The sequence below is a fragment of the Schistocerca nitens genome, chromosome 1 (genome assembly GCF_023898315.1).
Source record: "Schistocerca nitens isolate TAMUIC-IGC-003100 chromosome 1, iqSchNite1.1, whole genome shotgun sequence".
NCBI lineage: Eukaryota > Metazoa > Arthropoda > Insecta > Orthoptera > Acrididae > Schistocerca > Schistocerca nitens.
Genome location: NC_064614.1, coordinates 17,760,349 through 17,787,824, shown reverse-complemented (window position 1 = coordinate 17,787,824; position 27,476 = coordinate 17,760,349). Strand labels below are relative to the sequence as shown.

General features: G+C 47.0%; 1 protein-coding gene across 1 annotated transcript in view; it reads left to right on the top strand.

The window, feature by feature from the left end:
• LOC126240620 (heparan-alpha-glucosaminide N-acetyltransferase-like) overlaps positions 1-27,476 on the top strand; it is a 349,296-nt gene that overhangs the window by 140,529 nt on the left and 181,291 nt on the right. Inside the window, exon 2 of the mRNA XM_049947938.1 lies at positions 4,526-4,582. The gene's annotated coding sequence lies outside the window, so the exon portion shown is untranslated. The remainder of the gene's footprint in view (positions 1-4,525; positions 4,583-27,476) is intronic.

The window sequence follows — 27,476 nt, the reverse complement described above, 5'->3', positions numbered from 1 at the left end:
TCGATACCTCTCCTCAGTGCACCACTTCCCAAGAAACCTTCCAGCACCTGATTGAACGTATGCCTGTGAGAGTGGAAGCTGTCATCAAGGCTAAGGGTGGGTCAACATCATATTGAAATCCAGCATTACCGATGGAGGCCGCCACGAACTTGTAAGTCATTTTTAGCCAGGTGTCCGGATACTTTTGATCACATAGTTTATATAGCTTAGCCCGAGGTCTAGGTTAGGTTGAAATTTGACAGTTTGTTTGTGAGACGGTGAAGCGTTATCGAAGACTGTTCTCACCTACTCAGTGCCCCACTTCCTCGCCCACTAGCGTGCAATTCTGTGTATGGCAGTTTACCGGATGAATACATTCCCAGAACTACTAACAGTGCTACCACTGGTGTTGCATTGAATTCTCCTTTTAATTTCGAAGTACGATTTTTTGCGTATGTCTTAGGAGAGCTTTCGCAGGGTGGTAGGTCAATTATTTGACCCACACATTCATCCTAGAGCAAGTGTAAAGATGACACTATGTTATAGCTTCGCTGCTACCAATAATTTATAAGTAGCACTTTTAAGCTGTACTTGGTTTATCTTTTTCGATAGTTCGAGTATAATCCGTGGTCCGTCAAATACCGAATCTTTCCCCTGATGGGCTGCAAAAATTTTAAACTAAGTAGTTGCTCTGAACTCGTCTTCCTGTTCCTGATGTATCTCGGAGACGCTGCCAGTCTTCCGGGAGCTGTGCTTTAATTTCTTCTGACTGTGGCACAGATTTTCCCACGATTTCTTTCACTTTTAAATTCCTCCCTATTTATTCAGTAATCTATGTCCTTGTTCAGAACTTGTTGATTTAATGTCCAGGTTCCTAGAATGACTAGGAGGGCCTGCGTGTTATAAAAGGAATGTCTCGTCATTTGTCACTGATTCTGGTGCTAAGTTCCCCCAAAACATGGAAGTGACTGAAATGGCATCGTCTGAAAGACGTCGTCACATGCAAGAATTTACTACGTGTAACAAGAAAAAATTATAGATTGTTGCTATTCATCTCCCCACCACGCGCCATTCTAAAAATTATGTCTGATGGGAGGCTGAAAATTAGAGAAGCTGACGACCGTATAAAATTTGCTCCTGACGAAACACATCCTTACAAGGGACAATGTGTTCTCCGTGCTGCGAAGAAAGGCAGAAACATCAAACTACTGAAAATATAATTAACCTCGGCATAAGTGTCAAAAATCCAACCTAGTTTCAAATGAGTGAAAGCCATTTTGACCTCTCATCTCTGTTAAATTAAGTTTCGCCTGCTGGCGTACGGGCACGTGACGCGGTAAGGAAAGTGCGTGTGTGAAATCTTATGGGACTTAACTGCTAAGGTCATCAGTCCCTAAGCTTACACACTACTTAACCTAAATTATTCTAAGGACAAACACGCACACCCATGCCCGAGGGAGGACTCGAGCCTCCGCCGGGACCAGCCGCACAGTCCATGACTGCAGCACCTGAGACCGCTCGGCTAATCCCGCGCGGCAGGTAAGGAAAGTACTTAGATAAACGGACCAGAGACAAATGAGAAAACTGCATAATCACAACGAGACGATTTTTATTATAAAATTTCGTCTTGCATAACATTGGAATCAAGGATAAACTTAGCGTTTCTAAATATCTCAACTTCTACGTTATCTGATAACTGTTTGTTCTTTGGTTATTTTACATGACGCTGCAAGAGTCACTTCTCGCCTGAGGACAACATAACAAATCTAATCTAAATCTCCGTGGTGAATAAATAGAACTTGTTGCAAAAGAAAAGCTCTTTTTTGTCATGCCAATGTTGATAGCTTTAAGACAAAAAATTATCGCGAATGGCAGCAGCCCTATAAAACACCCTGGTGGTAGGCAGTTACTTTTACATTCAGACGATTTCGTCCCGTTAAAAATGACGTTCTATCTGCTAGTTAAGTCCTGAATCCAACAGAAAGCTGGTACGATACACAGTAAACGCATATTTTGTTCACAGAAAGTGACGGATGTATGGAATCGGAAGACGTGAAGATGGAATGTGTTGATAGAGATGCAGTAGAAAGCCGTCTGATAGAAGAGCCGATGTGATGGAACTTAAACATAAAAATATAGACGCTGAGTTGTAGAGAAGAAGGCGTCAAAGAAACATCAGCATAGTCAAACATGTGACTGGGGTAGTCTGCTGCCGGCCGGTGTGGCCGAGCGGTTCTAGGCTCTTCAGTCTGGAACCGCGCGACCGCTACGGTCGCACGTTCGAATCCTGCCTCGGGCATGGATGTGTGTGATGTCCTTAGGTTAGTTAGGTTTAACTAGTTCTAAGTTCTAGGGGACTGATGACCTGAGATGTTAAGTCTCATAGTGCTCAGAGCCATTTGAACCATTTGGTAGTCTGATGTGGTGTTTGTTTCGGATGGTTGGTAAAGAAAATGTTCAAATCTGTGTGAATTCCTAAGGAACCAAACAGCTGATGTCATCGGTCCCTAGACTTGCACACTACTTAAACTAAATTATGCTAAGAACAACACACACACCCATGCCCGAGGTAGGACTCGAACCTCCGGCAGGAGCGGCCGCGCAATCCGTGACATGGCACCTCAAAGCGCGGGAAGGTTAATAGGTCGGTGGTCCAGCTTACTTACAAAAGTTGATCGGATATATCATACTTTGTTTTGGTGAGTTGTACTGGTTATATCATAATCCGTAGTGATGTAACTAATAAAAGGCGCGGATCGACAGTCAAAGCCGTATGCACAACATACTCTGGCGTTGGTCGAAAGAACATCCTCAAGAAATCCTGGAAGATGTCACAACAGAAGCGTATGCCTACCAAAGTATCGAAAAGTTTTGTTAACCATTACCATTTTCCTAACTCGATTTTAAACTATGAATCTCTCAGCAGCTGGTATCAACAAATATTCACATTTTTAAACGTAAACATGTTTGGCAACCTGTTTTCGTGATAGTCTGTTTGTAGATAAAAACCACAGAATGCAAACAGTCTCTAAGCTTTAAGTTTTCGTTTACGTTGAGTTGCCCACGCTTTGCTCCACTGACAGCCGATAGTTGCGGCGGTTCAGGCCCAGTGCTGCCGCGGAAACCTACGATGTCTAAGTACGTACACTCCTGTGTTTCTTCGTTGGATAATTTCCTCAAGAGCTCTGCGTTTCTGCTTTACACACACATACCTTTCATAAACTACACCCTTGTAACCAGTGAGTGTGTAACTAAGGCTGAACTGTGGATCTCTGTAGGAAAGTACATAACGAAGATACACACAATTACAGATATTTCGACGTCGTTGGTTTTCCCGGGAGCAATGCGCCCGGGCGAAACATCGCAATTGTCGCCTGATTGCGGAGCAAAGTCTCCAAAACGCATTCTCAATAAAATTTCAGAATTATCTTATGAACGATTCTTTTTCACACCCATGTTTACTGGTATTTTTAACATCTAGTAATGTGTACTTTCAGCTGTAAAAGGTTTCTTTGTCTCGGGTGGCTTCTCGTTTTTTTTTTTTTTCAAATATGACGCGTTTCGGATTTCCTCCGATATGACTCAGGTTCTAGAGGGGACGTGGTAGTTTGTAACAAGGCATAAATCTAATGATGAAATGTTTGTAAATCCGAAACTGGTCGTATCTGAAAAAATAAGAAAAGACTTTGCGAACCGCGTATGTTAAGTAAAAACCGTCATTGACACAATGGCCGCGAGTCTTATACAATAAAAATGCCAAGCGCTTTCAACAATATCACTAAGCCATTGTATTGCATCATTGCATTGTTTGTTAACCGGGGAGCTAGAAACGACGGAGAGGCTCCGTCCCCGCCGCAGCCGCAGTGGTCCACAACCCCACGACGACTACCACAGTCCACTTCAGCCCTCCGCCGCCCCACACCGAACCACTCTTTCAGGGTTATTGTGCGGTTCGCCCCCCCCCCCCCCCCAGGGAACGTCTCACACCAGACGAGTGTAACCCCTATGTTGGCGTGGTAGAGTAACGGTAGTGTACGCGTACGTGGACAACTTGTTTGCGCAGCAATCGCCGACATAGTGTAGCTGAGGCGGAATAAGGGGAACCATCCCGCATTCACAAGGGCAGTTGGAAAACCGCGTAAAAACCATACACAGGTTAGCCGGCGGACCTCGACACACGTCCGCCGGGCGGACACGTGCCGCGTTAGACCGCATGGCTAACCGGGCAGACTCTAACCCATTTGTGACGATAATCTCTGTACAGAATACTGGTAAATGCGGAGCGGTAAATCTTGGGGATCGAAATCGAGAGGCCGCATTGTGCGCAATTAATGACTGGCTTGCGGACGAATTATTCTCCAGGAGGTAATACGTGGTCTGTGAACTCTTCAAAATCCAATGGAGAAAACGAGAAGTGCAAACATTGTTACGTCGCAATAGCAAAACTACAGAGACATGAATTTTAAGAAAGTTGGCAAGTGTTTGATTGTTTCATCAGTGTATCGATACATCTCATTGCATAAGAGGGATTTTTTGTGTGTTCCAGAGCATCGCAAAGCGAACTGCGCGGCGACTCCTGCGGACGACGAGGTTCTGCATCCAGGTAAATTGGACGACATTGATTTATACGTGGTAATAATGGTAGAGCTCCATGCCTGTGGATTATATTGTTAGGAGATATACAGCAATTGTAGTGATTTGCTGTTGTAAGGAAAGAAAGGCACACAGCAGTCAGTCGCCATCCCATTAGCTTTTATTATTCTTGCAAATCTAGATTTCGGCTATAAGTACCCATCTTCAGTGCATTTTCGTTACAACTCAACAGACTCGCGGCAGTCCATGTCACCATCTCTTCTTACAATGGGTCCTTCTGCCTATACACCTGTAAGAGCATATGGTGATATGAAAGACGGGAGTCTGTTGAACTGTAACGAAAATGCACTGAAGATGGCTATTTGCAGCCGAAATTTAGTTTTGCAAAAATAATAAGCTCTAATGGGACTGCGACTCACTGCTATGTGGCTTTCCTTCCTTATGGTATGGGGTCGCTGAGCACAACCGTTCCTGGTGGAATCAAAGTTGATTTGTTGTCGTGTTTTTTTTCAAGTAATCAGGTAAATGTTGCCCCAGTGCTGTGGGTGTCGATGTTACACGCAAATCCGGCAACAATATGTCTTCCAGTTTCAGATCACTTCAGTGGAGATGACAGTTTTATCACTTACTGCAGTTTTGTTTGTTATCGCAAAAGCTTAAAGAGATAAAGGTTCCCGAACAAGTTGTAGATATCCTTTTGCTCAATGTATTTTATCCCTGCTGTCTTCAGAATTTGAAGGAGTGTATTCAAATCAATATTGTCAAAAGCTTTCCGTAAATTTACAAACACTATAAACGTAGCTTTCCCTCACATCAGTGTATCTTCTAAATAAGTCGTAGAGTAAGTATTTTTTCACATGTTCCTACAGTTTTTCGGAACAGAAATTGAACTTCCTCAAAATCGGCTTCTAGCATTTTTTTCCATTCTTTTCTACAGAACTCGTCTTAGTATTTTGCAAACTGTAACCTGTTAAGCTTATTGTTCGGTAGAAGTTTAGTACATACTTCCTTTTAAATTGGATTTCTTCAGTTAGCTGGACGTGAAACAGAGAACGCAAATGGGAAGGGAATGAGACAGGGTTGTAGCCTAAATCTGAAGTTATTCCGTCGGCACACTGAACAAGCAGTAAAGGAAACTAAAAATAAATTTTGAAAAAGAATTAAAGGCCAAGGAGAAGAAATAAAAACGTTGAGATTTGCCGTTTACATTATGTTGCCGATGCATTACTCGCACAATTCTGTCAGAGGCGGCAACAGGCTTGGTAGATCATTGGAGTGGAATGGATGATCACTGAAAAGAAATTATAAAAGAACGTCCCGAAAAGTAATAGGAGAGTAATGCAATGTAGTTAAATTTAACTACATTCCATTACAAATAAAGCGATGGTGAGGAATTAGGAAGTAAGAGATTTACAGGAGCAGAAGAGTTTCGCTATTTGAGAAGCAAAATAAATTGTCAAGGGCCGAAATAAAGAGTATATAAAAGGCAGACTGGCAATTGCAAGAAAACCATTTCTGACAAGCGAAATTTCTTAATATCGAGTAAACGGAAAAATAAGGAAACCCTGCGATGTGGACCTGTAGACCTTGCGAAAAGCAACCGACCGCCATATCGTCCTCCGCTATTCACCATTGAATAGGGTATGGAGGGGCATGGGGTCAGCACTCCGCACTTCCAGACGTTGTCCACGTTTCGACCTTGGAGTCGCTGCTTATCAGGCATACAGCGGTCCAGTCCTCCCACCAACCAAAAATCCCTGGTAGTACCGATAACCGTACCTATCCCCCCCCCCCCCACACACACACACACACTCGGCTATGGAGGCGGACTCTTGACACCGAATCTATAAATTTAACTACACTCCTGGAAATTGAAATAAGAACACCGTGAATTCATTGTCCCAGGAAGGGGAAACTTTATTGACACATTCCTGGGGTCAGATACATCACATGATCACACTGACAGAACCACAGGCACATAGACACAGGCAACAGAGCATGCACAATGTCGGCACTAGCACAGTGTATATCCACCTTTCGCAGCAATGCAGCCTGCTATTCTCCCATGGAGACGATCGTAGAGATGCTGGATGTAGTCCTGTGGAACGGCTTGCCATGCCATTTCCACCTGGCGCCTCAGTTGGACCAGCGTTCGTGCTGGACGTGCAGACCGCGTGAGACGACGCTTGATCCAGTCCCAAACATGCTCAATGGGGGACAGATCCGGAGATCTTGCTGGCCAGGGTAGTTGACTTACACCTTCTAGAGCATATTGGGTGGCACGGGATACATGCGGACGTGCATTGTCCTGTTGGAGCAGCAAGTTCCCTTGCCGGTCTAGGAATGGTAGAACGATGGGTTCGATGACGGTTTGGATGTACCGTGCACTATTAAGTGTCCCCTCGACGATCACCAGTGGTGTACGGCCAGTGTAGGAGATCGCTCCCCACACCATGATGCCGGGTGTTGGCCCTGTGTGCCTCGGTCGTATGCAGTCCTGATTGTGGCGCTCACCTGCACGGCGCCAAACACGCATACGACCATCATTGGCACCAAGGCAGAAGCGACTCTCATCGCTCAAGACGACACGTCTCCATTCGTCCCTCCATTCACGCCTGTCGCGACACCACTGGAGGCGGGCTGCACGATGTTGGGGCGTGAGCGGAAGACGGCCTAACGGTGTGCGGGACCGTAGCCCAGCTTCATGGAGACGGTTGCGAATGGTCCTCGCCGATACCCCAGGAGCAACAGTGTCCCTAATTTGCTGGGAAGTGGCGGTGCGGTCCCCTACGGCACTGCGTAGGATTCTACGGTCTTGGCGTGCATCTGTGCGTCGCTGCGGTCCGGTCCCAGGTAGACGGGCACGTGCACCTTCCGCCGACCACTGGCGACAACATCGATGTACTGTGGAGACCTCACGCCCCACGTGTTGAGCAATTCGGCGGTACGTCCACCCGGCCTCCCGCATGCCCACTATACGCCCTCGCTCAAACTCCGTCAACTGCACATACGGTTCACGTCCACGCTGTCGCGGCATGCTACCAGTGTTAAAGACTGCGATGGAGCTCCGTATGCCACGGCAAACTGGCTGACACTGACGGCGGCGGTGCACAAATGCTGCGCAGCTAGCGCCATTCGACGGCCAACACCGCGGTTCCTGGCGTGTCCGCTGTGCCGTGCGTGTGATCATTGCTTGTACAGCCCTCTCGCAGTGTCCGGAGCAAGTATGGTGGGTCTGACACACCGGTGTCAATGTGTTCTTTTTTCCATTTCCAGGAGTGTACTTTAAACCTGGCTACGCTACACTGTTGTCACGTCCCGCTGCCGTCTTGTTTGTCGTTCGTCTGGCGCCACAGCATCCCATTGGGCACCTGCTGCGTATCGCTCGGCATTGTTAGATTTCGTTTTCCGCTCCACCGTTCTCCACTGTGCGCCGCATACCGCTTCGCCGAACGGCGGACCTTTATGCGGGGGCGGGTCACGGCTGTGGACAGCACGCGCCGCCTGCCTCCCTTCTGTCCCTCCCCTCCCCCCCCCCCCCCCTCTCTCTCTCTCTCTGTGTGTGTGTGTGTACAGCTAAGAGCCTTGCCCGTCCAGACTCCGTACACTCTCAGCTGTTCGCAAACTTCGTACCTCGTTCCTTTTTGTGAGACGTGACAAGACTGTGTACAGTTGCATTTTTTCTCACTCGCTCATTTGTTTACCACACCGATACATTTTACATATTAACCGTTACACAATGATGATGTCGATACGTAGAGGGACATTGCAGAGGACTGCGTGGGGGGGGGGGGGGGGGGCGAATGTACCATAGACACGGTAGTATCATGGCTGTGCTTCAAAGAAGTATAATAGGACCTGTAAAGATATCAATATACGAGGAGCCTTCAATAAGGAATGCAACAGGTGTCTTTTTCACGCAATGTCGGTTTAAAAAAAGGCACAACTTGCTGTGGCTCTAAACACTATGGGACTTAACATCTGAGGTCATTAGTCCCATAGACTTAGAACTACTTAAACCTAACTAACCTAAGGACATCACATCCTGTCCGAGGCAGGATTCGAACCTGCGACCATAGCAGCAGCGCGGTTCCGGACTGAAGCACCTAGAACCTGTCGGAAACAGCTGCCGGCTGCTGTGGGACAAAGTGGAATATTCCCTCTTCAGCCCCTATAGTTCCGATAGGTGGCAGCGGTATAGGTAGCCTTCAAAATGGCGTCTACAACGGAGTTTCTTTTGGCGGAAAATCACACCCTCGCAGATATTCAGAGGCGCTTGCAGAATATCTAGACCTGGCAGTGAACAAAAGTACGATGAGTCGTTGGGCGACGCGTCTGTCATCATCGCAACATGGTCGCGCAAACCTGTCCCGGGTGCCGGCCGGCCGCACACAGCTTTGGCACCTGCAACGTTGAAACGTGCGGACACTCTCATCCACCAGCCGGGGTACTCAAAAAATGTGCGCCTGCTGCATTCCTCGTCCCTTAAGTGAAGACCATAAAGAACAAAGAAGGACCACCTGTGCGGAATCGCGCAAAGCTGAAATACTAAACACCTTTTTCCAAAGCTGTTTCACAGAGGAAGATCGCACTGCAGTTCCTTCTCTAAATCCTCGCACGAACGAAAAAAATGGCTGACATCGAAATAAGGGACCAAGGAATATAAAAGCAACTGAAATCACGCAACAGAGGAAAGTCCACTGGACATGACGGGATACCAATTCGATTCTACACAGAGTACGCGAAAAAACTTGCCCCCCTTCTAACAGCAAATCCTTGGGGAAATGGAAGGTTCCAAATGATTGGAAAAGAGCACAGGCAGTTCCAGTTTTCAAGAAGGGTCGTATAGCAGATGCACAAAAGTATAGGCCTATATCTCTGACATCGGTCTCAAATTCAAATGGCTCTGAGCACTAAGGGACTTAACATCTGAGGTCATCAGTCCCCTAGAACTTAGAACTACTTAAAACTAACTAAGCTAAGGACATCACACACATCCATGCCCGAGGCAGGATTCGAACCTGCGACCGTACCGGTCGGGCGGTTCCAGACTGAAGCGCCTAGAACCGCTCGGCCACTCCTGCCGGCGACATCGGTCTGTCGTAGAATTTTAGAATATGTTTTTTGCTCGCGTATCATTTCATTTCTGGAAACCCAGAATCTACTCTGTAGGAATCAACGTGGATTCTGGAAACAGCAATCGTGTGAGACCCAACTCGCTGTATTTGTTCATGAGACCCAAAAAATATTAGATACAGGCCCCCAGGTAGATGCCATTTTCCTTGACTTCCGGAAGGCGTTCGATACAGTTCCGCACTGTCGCCTGATAAACAAAGTAAGAGCCTACGGAATATCAGACCAGCTGTGTGGCTGGATTGAAGAGTTTTTAGCAAACAGAACACAACATGTTGTTATCAATGGAGAGACGTCTACAGACGTTAAAGTAACCTCTGGCGTGCCACGGGGACTGTTATGGGACCATTGCTTTTCACAATATATATAACTGACCTAGTAGATAGTGTCGGAAGTTCCATGCGGCTTTTCGCGGATGATGCTGTAGTATACAGAGAAGTTGCAGCATTAGAAAATTGTAGCGAAATGCAGGAAGATCTGCAGCGGATAGGCACTTGGTGCAGGGAGTGGCAACTGACCCTTAACATAGACAAATGTAATGTATTGCGAATACATAGAAAGAAGGATCATTTATTGTATGATTATATGATAGCGGAACAAACACTGGTAGCAGTTACTTGTGTAAAATATCTGGGAGTATGCGTACGGAACGATTTGAAGTGGAATCATCATATAAAAGTAATTGTTAGTAAGGCGGGTACCAGGTTGAGATTCATTGGGAGAGTCCTTAGAAAATGTAGTCCATCAACAAAGGAGGTGGCTTACAAAACACTCGTTCGACGTATACTTGAGTATTGCTCATCAGTGTGGGATCCGTACCAGATCGGGTTGACGGAGGAGATAGAGAAGATCCAAAGAAGAGCGGCGCGTTTCGTCCCAGTGTTATTTGGTAAGCGTGATAGCGTTACGGAGATGTTTAGCAAACTCAAGTGGCAGACTCTGCAATAGAGGCGCTCTGCATCGCGGTTTAGCTTGCTGTCCAGGTTTCGAGAGGGTGCGTTTCTGGATGAGGTATCGAATATATTGCTTCCCCCTACTTATGCCTCCCGAGGAGATGACGAATGTAAAATCAGAGAGATTCGAGAGCGCACGGAGGCTTTCCGGCAGTCGCTCTTCCCGCGAACCATACGCGACTGGAACAGGAAAGGGAGGTAATGACAGTGGCACGTAAAGTGCCCTCCGCCACACACCGTTGGGTGGCTTGCGGAGTATGAATATAGATGTAGATGTAGATCGTGACAATTTTTTGTTGAACATCGTCACAGGCGAAGAAACGTAGGTTCATCACTTACAACCGGAAAGAAAACTGCAATGCATGGTGTGACGTCACACAACGTCTCCTTCAAAGAAATAGATCAAAACCGCACCCTCAGCCGGAAATGTGATAGTCTTGTGGGATTCTGAAGGGGTTCTTCTGTTTGATGTGCTACGTCACGGTGCAACGATCAACTTTGAAATGTATTGTGTTACATTCAGGAAATTGAAGAAACAGCGTCGCCGTTTTCGTCCCCACAAAAATGCAAAGCAGATTCTCCTTCTCCATGACAATGCAAGGCTTCACGTAAGTTTGCACACCCCATAAGGAGATCTCAGAACTTCATTGGACTGTTCTTCCTCATCCACCCTACAGCCCTGATCTCGTACCTTCCGACTTCCATCTGTTCGGCCCGGTGAAGGACGCACTCCGCGGGGAGCAGCAAGTGGATGATGCGGGGGTTATTGCTGCAGCGAGACTTTGGCTGCTCCGTCGACCAGTGGAGCCGTAGGATTGGCAGCATGCGAGCATACAGGCCATCCCAGTAATGTGGCGTTAAGGCCGCAGATTGAACGAAGATTACGTTGAAAAATAGGATTTTGTAGCCAAAAGAGTTGGGAATAATATGATGTATTGGCATGCCAAATAAAACGAACCTGCTTTCAAATGGTTTAAATGGCTCTGAGCACTATGGGACTTAACATCTGAGGTCATCAGTGCCCTTAGAACTACTTGAACCTAAATAACCTAAAGACACCACAGATATCCATGCCGGAGGCAGGATTCGAACCTGCGGCCTCAGCAGCAGCGCTGTTCCGAACTGAAGCGCCTAGAACCGCTCGGCCACAGCGGCCGGCAACCAGCTTTCAGAAAAAATGTATTGCACTACTTATTGAACGCTCCTAGTAATAGAGTAGTGTGGAATCTAAAATTTTCCAGCGTATAGATTGTTCCATATCAATGGAACGTTAGATACATCTACTTGTAGTAATTGTGTAAAAGAAATAGCTTCAAAAATAGAAATTTTTACAAATATTGTCACAAAAAATAATCTAAAATAAGGAACAACCGCCTTGTAACATCAGTAGACCTACGTTACTCGTATGTTCATACTAAATGCAGATTTGTGTCCTGTGGCGTGTCTTTTTCGTACTACTTCTTCCTCTTGAATGTTTTTTTTTTTTCTTTCTGTGCCACATGTTTCAAAAACTGGATCAAGCTCCAAGAATGTTCATTTCACAGAATCTCGAAAGTGAAGCAAGTAATCGCTCTGAAGGTAAGTTGCGCTTACAGTAATATTGCTGAAGTGTGTTCTCAGTTTTTAACCCCGCTTCTAAGTTCCTCTAAGCTGAGGTGATGTGAGCCGTGGGATAGCGATTTGCACATATGCAGGTGGCGGTAGTATCGCGTACACAAGGAATAAAAGGGCAATGCATTGGCGGGGCTGACAATTGTACTCGGGTAATTCGTGTGAAGAGTTTGCCGACGTGATTATGGCCGCACGACGCGAATTAACACACTTTCAAAGCCGAATGGTGGTAGGGCTACACACATGGGACATTCCATTTCGGTAATCCGTTAGGGAATTCAATACTCCGAAATCCACAGTGTGAAGAGAGTGCCGTGAATACCAAATTCCAGGCGTTACCTCTCGACCACGGAGAAAATAGTGGCCGACGGTCTTCACTTACCGACCGAGAGCAGCCGTAGAGTTGTCAGTGCCAACAATCAACATTGCGTGAAATAACCGCAGAAATTAATGTGGGACGTACGACGAATGCAGCCGTTCGGACAGTGCAGCGAAATTAGCGGCATCCCTTTGCTAACAGCACGATATAGCCTGCAACTCCTCTCCTGGACTCATGATCGTGTCTGTTAGACCCTAGATGACAGGAAAACGGTGACCTGGTCACACGAATCCCTTCAGTTGATAAGAGCTGGTGGTAAGGTTCGGGTGTGGCGCTGATCTCACGAAGTCATGGACCTGAGTTGTCAAAGATCACTGTTCGAGCTGGTGGTGGCTTCGTAATGGCGTGGGGTGTGTTAAATGGAATGGACTGTCCTCTGATTCAACTGACCCGATCATTGGCTGGAAATGGCTATGTTCGGCTATTTGGAGATCATTTGCAGCCATTCATGGAATCCGTGTTCCTACTCAACGAAGGCGTGTCACCGTGCCACAACTGTTCGCGTTTGGTTCGAAGAATATTCTGGACAGTTCGAGCGACTGATTTGACAACCCTGATCCCTCGACATGAATCGCATCGAATGTTTGTGGGACATAATCTAGGGGCCATTTCGTGCACAACACCGCGTACCGGCAACACTTTCGCAATTGTGGACGGCTATAGAGGCATTATGGCTTAGTGTTTCTGCGGGAGACATCGAGCGCCTTAAAACTTAGTCGATGCCACATCGAGTTGTTGCACTGCTTCGGGCCAAATGAGGTCCGACACGATATTCGGAGATATCGCATGAATTTTACAACGGCCTCTGAGGGTTTGTAGCGAGAAGGACGTACTTCTCTGGTCGCTGTATCACTAACGTGGTGTCTTGCTGCTTCGGTAGTCCCTCGTCGCACAGTAGTAGCGCTCAGGGGCCAGGTTCCATGTAATTAGAATTATATTGATACCGTCAGCTGCTCACGGACGTTGTTATATATCAACTGGGACTGGTGAAAATGTGTGCCCCGACTGGGACTCGAATCCGTGATCCCCTGCTTACATGGCAGACGCTCTATCCATCTGAGCCACCGAGGACACAGAGGAATTTGCGACTGCAGGTACTATCTCCCGCATGCCTCCCGCGAGACTCACATTCTCACCTTGTATATCCACTCACTACGTCCGTAGTGTCCCACCCCAACACACTCATTACTCGTGGAAGACATTCTGTCCAAGTCCCGTAAGAGTTCGGGGAATATGTGTGCATCCGCACAGAAGAAGAAGGTCATGGCCGGTATTGCCAATGGTGTCTGTTCTTTCGGACATGTCCGAAAGAACAGACACCATATCGATATAAATACACTCCTGGAAATGGAAAAAAGAACACATTGACGCCGGTGTGTCAGACCCACCATACTTGCTCCGGACACTGCGAGAGGGCTGTACAAGCAATGATCACACGCACGACACCCACACCAGGAACCGCGGTGTTGGCCGTCGAATGGCGCTAGCTGCGCAGCATTTGTGCACCGCCGCCGTCAGTGTCAGCCAGTTTGCCGTGGCATACGGAGCTCCATCGCAGTCTTTAACACTGGTAGCATGCCGCGACAGCGTGGACGTGAACCGTATGTGCAGTTGACGGACTTTGAGCGAGGGAGTATAGTGGGCATGCGGGAGGCCGGGTGGACGTACCGCCGAATTGCTCAACACGTGGGGCATGAGGTCTCCACAGTACATCGATGTTGTCGCCAGTGGTCGGCGGAAGGTGCACGTGCCCGTCGACCTGGGACCGGACCGCAGCGACGCACGGATGCACGCCAAGACCGTAGGATCCTACGCAGTGCCGTAGGGGACCGCACCGCCACTTCCCAGCAAATTAGGGACACTGTTGCTCCTGGGGTATCGGCGAGGACCATTCGCAACCGTCTCCGTGAAGCTGGGCTACGGTCCCGCACACCGTTAGGCCGTCTTCCGCTCACGCCCCAACATCGTGCAGCCCGCCTCCAGTGGTGTCGCGACAGGCGTGAATGGAGGGACGAATGGAGACGTGTCGTCTTGAGCGATGAGAGTCGCTTCTGCCTTGGTGCCAATGATGGTCGTATGCGTGTTTGGCGCCGTGCAGGTGAGCGCCACAATCAGGACTGCATACGACCGAGGCACACAGGGCCAACATCCGGCATCATGGTGTGGGGAGCGATCTCCTACACTGGCCGTACACCACTGGTGATCGTCGAGGGGACACTGAATAGCGCACGGTACATCCAAACCGTCATCGAACCCATCGTTCTACCATTCCTAGACCGGCAAGGGAACTTGCTGTTCCAACAGGACAATGCACGTCCGCATGTATCCCGTGCCACCCAACGTGCTCTAGAAGGTGTAAGTCAACTACCCTGGCCAGCAAGATCTCCGGATCTGTCCCCCATTGAGCATGTTTGGGACTGGATGAAGCGTCGTCTCACGCGGTCTGCACGTCCAGCACGAACGCTGGTCCAACTGAGGCGCCAGGTGGAAATGGCATGGCAAGCCGTTCCACAGGACTACATCCAGCATCTCTACGATCGTCTCCATGGGAGAATAGCAGCCTGCATTGCTGCGAAAGGTGGATATACACTGTACTAGTGCCGACATTGTGCATGCTCTGTTGCCTGTGTCTATGTGCCTGTGGTTCTGTCAGTGTGATCATGTGATGTATCTGACCCCAGGAATGTGTCAATAAAGTTTCCCCTTCCTGGGACAATGAATTCACGGTGTTCTTATTTCAATTTCCAGGAGTGTATATAGGTTCCATGTAGGTCAAGGCCCTGCTGAAGTGGAGTGTTTAGGGATGCCAGTAGTTAATTGTCAACAACTTTTGTACTATACTCGTTTTAATACAGAAAATTCTTTGGCAGACACGTCACAGAATTTGCAATATGGCGGCTCTGGGATCCGCCCTTTTATTCAACCCTTTACAACACGTTGACACAGTTCTCCCTTTCCATACTCGTGATAGACACTGCCCACGACACGTGGCTTTCTGATAACTAATTCCTTCCCTTTATATCTTGCTTTACAGCTGAAATATTTACTCGCGATCGTTCTTTCAGAGCCGCCCCGGTTACTCGACCGTGTGTTTTGAGTGGCGCCTCGCTACCAACTCACCCTGTCTTCCCGACGGACAGGAGAGACCCCACCTTTCTCCCTCAGCCAATAAGGACACTTCTGATATATCCAAACTTTCAGCCAATGGGCGTTCAGATCGCTTTTACTAGTCGGATATGACGTCACGTTTGCGGACATTGTGACGGAAGTTTGTCTCGTAGCACTGTCTCAGATTGTAAGATCCTGTAGTATACAGAGACGTTGCAGCATTAGAAAATTGCAGCGAAATGCAGCAAGATCTGCAGCGGATAGGCACTTGGTGCAGGGAGTGGCAACTTACCCTAAGCATAGACAAATGTAATGTATTGCGAATACATAGAAAGAAGGATCCTTTGTTGTATGATTATATGATAGCGGAACAAACACTGGTAGCAGTTACTTCTGTAAAATATCTGGGAGTATGCGTGCGGAACGGTTTGAAGTGGAATCATCATATAAAATTAATTGTTGGTAAGGCGGGTGCCATGTTGAGATTCATTGGGAGAGTCCTTAGAAAATGTAGTCCATCAACAAAGGAGGTGGCTTACAAAACACTAGTTCGACCTATACTTGAGTATTGCTCATCAGTGTGGGATCCGTACCAGGTCGGGTTGACAGAGGAGATAGAGAATATCCAAAGAAGAGCGGCGCTTTTCGTCACAGGGTTATTTGGTAAGCGTGATAGCGTTACGGAGATGTTTAGCAAACTCAAGTGGCAGACTCTGCAAGAGAGGCGCTCTGCATCGCGGTGTAACTTGTTGTCCAGTTTTCGAGAGGGTGCGTTTCTGGATAAGGTATCGAATATATTGCTTCCCCCTACTTATACTTCACGAGGAGGTCACGAATGTAAAATTAGAGAGATTCGAGCGCGCACGGAGGGTTTCCGGCAGTCGCTCATCGAGCGAACCACACGCGACTGTAACACGGACGGGAGGTAATGACAGTGGCACGTAAAGTGCCCTCCGCCACACACCGTTGGGTGGCTTGCGGTGTAAAAATGTAGATGTAGATCCTATTCGCGAATAGTCGGATCTTGTCCGTTACTAAGGTTGCACAACATTGCCTCCAATGATTTCGTCACTAATGCTCCTTGCTGACGCTTGTCAAATGTACATGTAGCGTGACTGCTACTGAGCATTCCCGATCACATAAATGTGCGTAATACTTGGCTTAAACACGTGAAGGGAATACACGTTTGCATTACAATTTGTCACCTCAGTGTATAGAGCAATGTAATTTCCGTGAAATGCACAATGTATGACGGTTTATACGTTTGTATCTAGCTTCCATACTACACTACTGGCCATTAAAATTGCTACACCACGAAGATGACGTGCTACAGACGCGAAATTTAACCGACAGGAAGAAGATGCTGTGATATGCAAATGATTAGCTTTTCAGAGCATTCACACAAGATTGGCGCTGGTGGCGACACATACAACGTGCTGACATGAGGAAACTTTCCAGCCGATTTCTCATACACAAACAGCAGTTGACCGGAGTTGCCTGATGAAACGTTGTTGTGATGCCTCGTGTAAGGAGGAGAAATGCGTAACATCACGTTTCAGACTTTGATAAAAGGTGGGATTGTAGCCTATCGCGATTGCGGTTTATCGTATCGCGACATTGCTGCTCGCGTTGGTCGAGATCCAATGACTGTTAGCAGAATATGGAATCGATCGGTTCAGGAGGGTAATAGGGAACGCCGTGCTGGATCCCAACGGCCTCGTATCATTAGCAGTCAAGATGACAGGCATCTTATCCGCATGGGTGTAACGGATCGTGCAGCCACGTCTCGATACCTGAGTCAACAGATGGGGACGTTTGCAAGACAACAACCATCTGCACGAACAGTTCGACGACGTTTGCAGCAGCATGGACTATCAGCTCGGAGACCATGGCTGCGATTACCCTTGACGCTGCATCACAGACAGGAGTGCCTGCGATGGTGTACTCAACGGCGAACCTGGGTGCAGGAATGGCAAAACGTCATTTTTTCGGATGAATCTAGGATCTTTTTAAAGCATCATGATGGTCACATCCGTGTTTGGCGACATCGCGGTGAACGCACAGTGGAAGCGTGTACTCGTCATCGCCATACTGGCGTATCACCCAGCGTGATGGTATGGGGTGCCATTGGTTACACGTCTCGGTCACCTCTTGTTTGCAGTGACGGCACTTTGAACAGTGGACGTTACATTTCAGATGTGTTACGACCCGTGGCTCTACCCTTCATTCGATCCCTGCTTAACCCTACATTTCAGCAGGATAATGCACGACCGCATGTTGCAGGTCCTGTACGAGCCTTTCTGGATACAGAAAACGTTCGACTGCTGCCCTGGTCAGCACATTCTCCAGATCTCTCACCAACTGAAAACGTCTGGTCAATGGTGGCCGAGCAACTGGCTCGTCACAATACGCCAGTCACTACTCTTGATGAACTATGGTATTATGTTGAAGCTGCATGGGCAGCTGTACCTGTACACGCCATCCAAGCTCTGTTTGACTCAATGCCCAGGCGTATCAAGGCCGTTGTTAGGGCCAGAGAGGTGGTTGTTCTGGGTACTGATTTCTCAGGATCTATGCACGCAAATTGCGTGAAAATGTAATCACACGTCTGTTCTAGTATAATATATGTATCCAATGAATACCCGTTTGTCCTCTACATTTCTTCTTGGTGTAGCAATTTTAATGGCCAGTAGTGTATAATTCGCCCTGTGAGCCGGACAGCGCCGTCACGCCTGTGTCTGTGCGTAGCGCGCAGACTGTGACGGCAACAGAGACAGCGGCAAACCTCTCTTCACGCAGGCCTCGGCTCACGTCCCGCCTCTGTGGACTGTCGAGCCACAGTGGTGCTTCCCAAGTCTGGCCGCCCCGTGGTTCGTACTGCAGCGCTGGCGGCGGGTTGACGATGAGGGGACAAAAGACGAGAGGCGACACGGCCGCCCCCAACTGGAGCAGGACGCTTCCCGCGGCCGTGGCTCTGCTTTCGCATCCCGAGGCGACCGCGTCCCTGCCTGTGGTCCAGGCGTCACGCACGGCCGGCCGCTCTCAGTGCCTTGTGACGCTGCTGTCCTCTGCCCGCGGCTGCGCTGGGGACCCAGAGCGAGACGGCCCACTTGACAGCGGCGGCACGCCACCTGCCGTAGGCGGACAGTGCTCAACTAAACCCTACAGGAGAGAGGCGTTCTGCATCAGAGAGCGGGCGTTCCGGTATGTACCACGAATCGTACTACTTCCTCGCAGACACACGTTCCGCGAAATGACAAAGACGAGAAAATCAGATAAATCAGAACTCGTTTGGTGGCTTACCAAGAGTTGCTCTTCCCACAGGCCATCCAACAAGTAGCTCAGGAAACGGGTGATACCAGAAGTATCATCATCTATGCACAGCAAGTTGTTAAAATGTACATATGTGTGTGAAATATTATGGGACTTAACTGCTAAGGTCAGCCAGCCGGAGTGGCCGAGCGGTTCTAGGCGCTAGAGTCTGGAGCCGCGTAGTTCTAAGTTCTAGGGGACTGATGACCTCAGCAGTTAAGTCCCATAGTGCTCAGAACCATTTTTGAACTTCTAAGGTCATCAGTTCCTAAGCTTACACACTATTTAACGTAAATTACCTTAAGGACAAACACAGACACTCATGCCCGAGGGAGGACTCGAACCTCCGCCGGGACCAGCTGCACTGTCCATGGCTGCAGCGCCTTAGACCGCTCGCCTAATCCCGCGCGGCTTCAGCAAACCGCCTTTCGGTCTATACATATGCAGGGTTCTTCGCAATTCGTGTTACACACTTCTAGAGGTTATAGAGGGGACTAAGTAGATCCAGTTTTACATAGGAACCCATGTCCTGAAACGTCATCCAGCGATGTTACAGAGCATGAAAGCTGTAGTCTCCGGCGCTTGTAAATGTGTGTACATACATCGTGATTCCGTGACGATCTTACATACTTTCTAGGAGGATGAAGAAAGATGAATGTATCAGTTTGAGGCAAGAGTCCCTGTACCAGAAACGAAATAGTCAAAAGCTGTAAGCGAAAACTGTTCTGATACTTCTGACAGTGGAATACATGTACTGGTACAGTCTTTGCTAAGACTGTAGGGTAGGCAACTTTCAGAGGTGGTAGTATGGACCAAAACTAGGAAAAAATGTCCAGTAAACGTGGCCTCCAAAACGCATACCTGACGAGCTATGGGCACTTGTTCATCTTCACTTCTGTGGAACATGCCTCCGTACTAATCAAGTGCTCATAGCAGTTAAGGTATGCATCTTAGAGCTCATGTTTACTACACATTTTTTCTTGTTTTGGTCCACACTACCACCTCTGACAGTTGCCTACCCTACATTCTTAGCAACTACGGTACTAGTAAATGTATTCCACTGTCAGAAATATCAGGACAGTTCTCGCTTATAGCTTTCGCGTCGTTCGTTTCCGGTACAGGGACCCTTACCTCAAACTGATACAGCTGTCCTTCTTCATCTTCCTAAGCAGTTTCTGACGTCATCACGGGACCACCCTGCATATACATACATTTACAGGCGCCAACGCGTATAACTTTGACGCTCTGTACCTTTGTTGGATGACGTTTCCGTACCTGAGTTCCTATGTAAAACCTGATCTACTAAGTCCCCTCTACAGCCTCTAAAAGTCTGTAACATGAATTGTGAAACAGCCTGTAGATGTTCATGTGGATACAATTAAAGGCATTGGTGCAGTAACCAGATACGTCCACTTCTGGTGGAAACTGAGATTTTACTACCACTGCATAGGGGTGCAAGAATGAGACCTGTCCATAGGAGCAAGTCAAAACAACATAGGGAATGGACTTGTCGACGTTGAATGTTTAGGGCAAGAAACAGACGACGTTGAATGTTTAGGGCAAGAAACAGACATATCCAGGGCTTGCTATGTCATTGCACCAAACAGCAGTAGATTGTGGCGTGTGAAATACGTACAAGAAATGCAGCGCAGTTATTGTTATACAAGATTTGTTTTTGGCTCTTTGTTGCACGCAGAAAATCTGTTTCGGTCTAACATTAACACAGAGGATTCTCTGAGTACTCCACTGCACAGAAGCATGTATTTCACTGTGGTGCATCATTATCACAACGTATCTTTCATGATTTCCTCCTTCAGAAAGCCTCAAATACTTGACATACAGTACAATCTGCAGCACCGTTCTTTCTCAGTTTTGAGGTGGTCCGCTTTTTTGTCACGTCAGCGTTCGGCGTGCTACCCATTTTTTTTTTTTTTTTTTTTTTGCTGAACCTAACCGCGTGCTCTCCTCGCGTGTGTCAACAAAGAAAGTCATGCTTCTAAAGAGATGTACTACTGGGATTCTATAACAACACTATCTGTTGTTCCTGGGGAACCCTGCTATATCTGTCATGGAGGTGGTGCAGAGTGTCTGACCCCTCAGCTCCTTGAGACTCACCTGCTGGGTGCCGCATTCCAGCGGCCCTTAATGTCAGGGACTCTGCGAACAGCCCACACCAGCAGGCTTCCGCCCTACGCCCGGACGACACGAGGAAACACCGTAACCTACCTTACAAACCGTGCAGGAGAACTCTCGCTAAAGGAGAATTAAAGGACGAGAAAAGAGAAACGGTTGCGAGAAACCAGCGCGTAAAACAGTTTGAAGCCCCTCTTAAGTCGGACACATCTGTTTTCTCTCGTGCACGAGGACTGGTCATTATTACAAAGCTGTCAATGTGGAAGAAAGAAGAGAGTCTACCATGCGGCGACGACTATGGAGCCATCGATACAGATTTTCAACTTCGTCTAGTAATCTAAAGACGTAAATACGAAATATCTGTGATGTGCAAGTGTATTAAATTCCTGCAGACAGGACCCATTGTGTAGTTGTAAATGAATAGACTTCGACTGAAGCAAATGAGAGACTGCGCGTACCTCCAGGTAATGTGACAGTATACAGTGATAAGCCAAACCATTGTAGTTGGTCGATCTTTGAAATGTGATACGAGGGGGGACCCAAAAGAAACCGGACTCCGAGGGCGCTGCCACTCGTAGATGTAGTGCAGGGTTGTCACGCTAGATGGTGTTAGTAGAGACCTTCATGAAACAGCTGTGCAGACTGCGTGAGTGTAGAGCTGAACGTTCAAGTGTGGCACTGTATTTCTCTGACTGTTGGCGGGTTGGGTTACCTCTGCGAAGTCGTTATGGCAACTTTAAAGGAACAAAGAGTGTGTGTGAAATTTTGTTTCCTGCTTAAAAAAAAACTGCAACGGAGACACACCAAATGCTTCAGGAAGCTTTCCAGGAGGACGCTATGAGCCGCACACAGGTTTTCGAGTGGTTTGGGCGCTTTAAACGTGGTGAGATGTGTGTTGAAGACCAAGCTCGTTCTGGACGCCCTTCAACATGGCGAAATGAGAACATTGAAAAGGTCCGCCAAAAGATCAACGAGGATCGTCGCCAAACGATCGACCAAATTTCAGCAGAGACAGGAATCAGTTGGAGCTCGTGCCAGCGGATTTTGAGTGAGGATTTGCACATGAGACGTTTTGCTGCTAAATTTGTTCCGCGCCTTCTCACACAGGAGCAAAAAAACCATCCGCATGAATGTGTCAGGACTTGAAAACAGAGATTGCACGTGATTCAAACTTCTTGAACAAAGTCATTACAGGGTTGAGAGTTGGTGTTACGGGTATGACCCAGAAACCAAGCAAGCGTCAAGCCAGTGGAGAACTCCCAACTCTCCCAGACCAAAAAAAGCGAGGCGAGTGAGGTCGAATGTGAAGGCGATGACCATTGTGTTGTATGATGTTCGTGGATTTGTGCATCGGGAATTCGTACCCCCTGGCCAGACTGTTAACCAGCACTGTCACTTGGATGTTTTAAGGCGTCTGCGAGAGTATGTGAGGAGGAAACGCCCGGAACGTTGCCGATCAGGTGACTGGTTTCTGCGTCACGACAACACTCCAGCACACACGGCCTTACGAGTGACCCACTATTTGGCATCTCAGAGGTGGTCTGTCGTTCCCCACGCTCCGTATTCGCCTGACCTAGCCCCGTGCGACTTTTTCCTATTTCCACGAATGAAAGAAACGCTAAAAGGGGAGCGTTATGACGATGTGGAGGCGGTAAAAACAGCTTCGCAAAGGGGACTGGACAATATCAAACTTGAAGAGTTCCAAACATGCTTCCAACAGTGGGAAAAGAGACTTGACAAGTGCATCGCATGTAATGAAGAGTATTTTGAAGGTGACTGAAGTGATTTTGTAAAAAGGTTCATCAATAAATTTTTTATGACAACAATCCGGTTTCTTTTGGGCCCCCCCTCGTACAGCAGCGGATCTGCTTGGCATGCACTCGACAAGTCTGTGGTAGTATTCTGGAGCTACGTCGCACCACATGTCTATGGCGACAGCGGCCACACGAATCCCGCAACTTAAAGGGAGTGTTTTATGAACTCGTAGCTGGCGCCCGATAGCGTCCTGGATGCGTTTCGTTCGGTACAGATGAGACGAATTTCGTGGTCGATACATAAACGTGACTCTTACACGCATCAGTGCGGGAATATTAGCCTATGACGATGTCCCACCAATGGCAGCCATAAGAATTTTAACCAATACTACCACTTCTCCAGCACTAACGCGGGAAAACTCCTCTTTATAAGAGAACGCGACACTGGTCTCTGATAGTGTTCTGGCAGTAGTGGACACCGGAAGATCCTGAGGAAGATCCCAGCAGGGGGGGTCGAAACGTCCATTATTTTAGAGGAAATATGACATGGCGTAATAACCCAGAAGATTTTAACTTCAATGACAACGGCCACGAAAGCCTGCAGACTTACATACTTAGATGACGATCCACAGCTGTACGAGCTATTTTCGAAATTAATTCGCTGACTGCTAAGTAATTAATATTAGCTGTATTAGATGTAGGTCTACTACTACCTAGTAGTGACGTATGAAAATTTGTGCCAGACCGAGACTCGAAACCGGGTTTCCCACTTATCGCGAGGGGTCGCCCTAACCTCTTTGTCTACCTGTGCATGCTTCCCAGACTGACTCAAACTTCCCTACGTAACACTGTCTACAAGACTAAGTGGGCACACGATTCCTCGTTGTTTCATTCTCCCTGTTGCGGGAATGCAACTAATGTTGTGAGCAGTAGGTGATGAATTTAGAGGACTACGATTTAAGGATGTAGACAGTGAATAATATGGAAGTTTGGCTCAGTTCGGGGGCGTGCACAGACAACTAAAGTGGTTAAGGTGACCGCTTGCGATGAGGGTGAAATTCGGGTTCGAGTCTCGGTTCGACGGCACAAATTTTCATATGGCACTACTGGGCAATGGGTCTATTCCCAATGCAGTTGATGCCAAGGACTTCGCAGCCAGCGAATTAATTTCAGAAACATCAATGTGAGTTCACTATTATTCCTCTAAAATTGCTGTAGCACAAAGTTAGGCTTGCGACAAAGAAAACTATCCTGTTGGGAGATGCCGTCGCCAGGGAAGACATGGAGCGTAGAGGGAGGCAGGTGGGGATCGACAGAAGCGTCCGATCCCACGCGTCGGCTTTGGCCCGTGACGTAAGGGTGTTGTCGTGTGTGACGTCATGACGGCGCGGAGTTTGGTTTGAGTGTGGCTGTCTCCAGTTCTGTTTTATCTTATTTTATTTACTTTTCTGATCTGTTCGTTCTATCTCGTGAATTTTTTTTTTTAATTTAAAAACACTTATTACTTATTTTCCCCCCATGAACCATGGACCTTGCCGTTGGTGGGGAGGCTTGCGTGCCTCAGCGATACAGATGGCCGTACCGTAGGTGCAACCACAACGGAGGGGTATCTGTTGAGAGGCCAGACAAACATGTGGTTCCTGAAGAGGGGCAGCAGCCTTTTCAGTAGTTGCAGGGGCAACAGTCTGGATGATTGACTGATCTGGCCTTGTAACATTAACCAAAACGGCCTTGCTGTGCTGGTACTGCGAACGGCTGAAAGCAAGGGGAAACTACAGCCGTAATTTTTCCCGAGGACATGCAGCTCTACTGTATGATTAAATGATGATGGCGTCCTCTTGGGTAAAATATTCCGGAGGTAAAATAGTCCCCCATTCGGATCTCCGGGCGGGGACTACTCAAGAGGACGTCGTTATCAGGAGAAAGAAAACTGGCGTTCTACGGATCGGAGCGTGGAATGTCAGATCACTTAATCGGGCAGGTAGGTTAGAAAATTTAAAAAGGGAAATGGATAGGTTAAAGTTAGATATAGTGGGAATTAGTGAAGTTCGGTGGCAGGAGGAACAAGACTTTTGGTCAGGTGATTACAGGGTTATAAATACAAAATCAAATAGGGGTAATGCAGGAGTAGGTTTAATAATGAATAAAAAAATAGGAGTGCGGGTTAGCTACTACAAACAGCATAGTGAACGCATTATTGTGGCCAAGATAGACACAAAGCCCATGCCTACTACAGTAGTACAAGTTTATATGCCAACTAGCTCTGCAGATGATGAAGGAATAGATGAAATGTATGACGAGATAAAAGAAATTATTCAGGTAGTGAAGGGAGACGAAAATTTAATAGTCATGGGTGACTGGAATTCGTCAGTAGGAAAAGGGAGAGAAGGAAACATAGTAGGTGAATATGGATTGGGGGGAAGGAATGAAAGAGGAAGCCGCCTTGTAGAATTTTGCACAGAGCATAACTTAATCATAGCTAACACTTGGTTCAAGAATCATGAAAGGAGGCTGTATACATGGAAGAAGCCAGGAGATACTGACAGGTTTCAGATAGATTATATAATGGTAAGACAGAGATTTAGGAACCAGGTTTTAAATTGTAAGACATTTCCTGGGGCAGATGTGGATTCTGACCACAATCTATTGGTTATGAACTGCAGATTGAAACTGAAGAAACTGCAAAAAGGTGGGAATTTAAGGAGATGGGACCTGGATAAACTGAAAGAACCAGAGGTTGTAGAGAGTTTCAGGGAGAGCATAAGGGAACAATTGACAGGAATGGGGGAAAGAAATACAGTAGAAGAAGAATGGGTAGCTCTGAGGGATGAAGTGGTGAAGACAGCAGACGATCAAGTAGGTAAAAAGACGAGGGCTAATAGAAATCCTTGGGTAACAGAAGAAATATTGAATTTAATTGATGAAAGGCGAAAATATAAAAATGCAGTAAATGAAGCAGGCAAAAAGGAATACAAACGTCTCAAAAATGAGATCGACAGGAAGTGCAAAATGGCTAAGCAGGGATGGCTAGAGGACAAATGTAAGGATGTAGAGGCTTGTCTCACTAGGGGTAAGATAGATACTGCCTACAGGAAAATTAAAGAGACCTTTGGAGAGAAGAGAACCACTTGTATGAATATCAAGAGCTCAGATGGAAACCCAGTTCTAAGCAAAGAAGGGAAGGTAGAAAGGTGGAAGGAGTATATAGAGGGTTTATACAAGGGAGATGTACTTGAGGACAATATTATGGAAATGGAAGAGGATGTAGATGAAGACGAAATGGGAGATAAGATACTGCGTGAAGAGTTTGACAGAGCACTGAAAGACCTGAGTCGAAACAAGGCCCCGGGAGTAGACAACATTCCACTAGAACTACTGATGGCCTCGGGAGAGCCAGTCATGACAAAACTCTACCATCTGGTGAGCACGATGTATGAGACAGGCGAAATACCCTCAGACTTCAAGAAGAATATAATAATTCCAATCCCAAAGAAAGCAGGTGTTGACAGATGTGAAAATTACCGAACTATCAGTTTAATAAGTCACAGCTGCAAAATACTAACTCGAATTCTTTACAGACGAATGGAAAAACTGGTAGAAGCTGACCTCGGGGAAGATCAGTTTGGATTCCGTAGGAATGTTGGAACACGTGAGGCAATACTGACCTTACGACTTATCTTGGAAGAAAGATTAAGAAAAGGCAAACCTACGTTTCTAGCATTTGTAGACTTAGAGAAAGCTTTTGACAATGTTGACTGGAATACTCTCTTTCAAATTCTGAAGGTGGCAGGGGTAAAATACAGGGAGCGAAAGGCTATTTACAATTTGTACAGAAACCAGATGGCAGTTATAAGAGTCGAGGGGCATGAAAGGGAAGCAGTGGTTGGGAAAGGAGTGAGACAGGGTTGTAGCCTCTCCCCGATGTTATTCAATCTGTATATTGAGCAAGCAGTAAAGGAAACAAAAGAAAAATTCGGAGTAGGTATTAAAATTCATGGAGAAGAAGTAAAAACTTTGAGGTTCGCCGATGACATTGTAATTCTTTCAGAGACAGCAAAGGACTTGGAAGAGCAGTTGAACGGAATGGACAGTGTCTTGAAAGGAGGATATAAGATGAACATCAACAAAAGCAAAACGAGGATAATGGAATGTAGTCAAATTAAGTCGGGTGATGCTGAGGGAATTACATTAGGAAATGAGACACTTAAAGTAGTAAAGGAGTTTTGCTATTTAGGGAGTAAAATAACCGATGATGGTCGAAGTAGAGAGGATATAAAATGTAGACTGGCAATGGGAAGGAAAGCGTTTCTGAAGAAGAGAAATTTGTTAACATCGAGTATAGATTTAAGTGTCAGGAAGTCGTTTCTGAAAGTATTTGTATGGAGTGTAGCCATGTATGGAAGTGAAACATGGATGGTAAATAGTTTGGACAAGAAGAGAATAGAAGCTTTCGAAATGTGGTGCTACAGAAGAATGCTGAAGATAAGGTGGGTAGATCACGTAACTAATGAGGAGGTATTG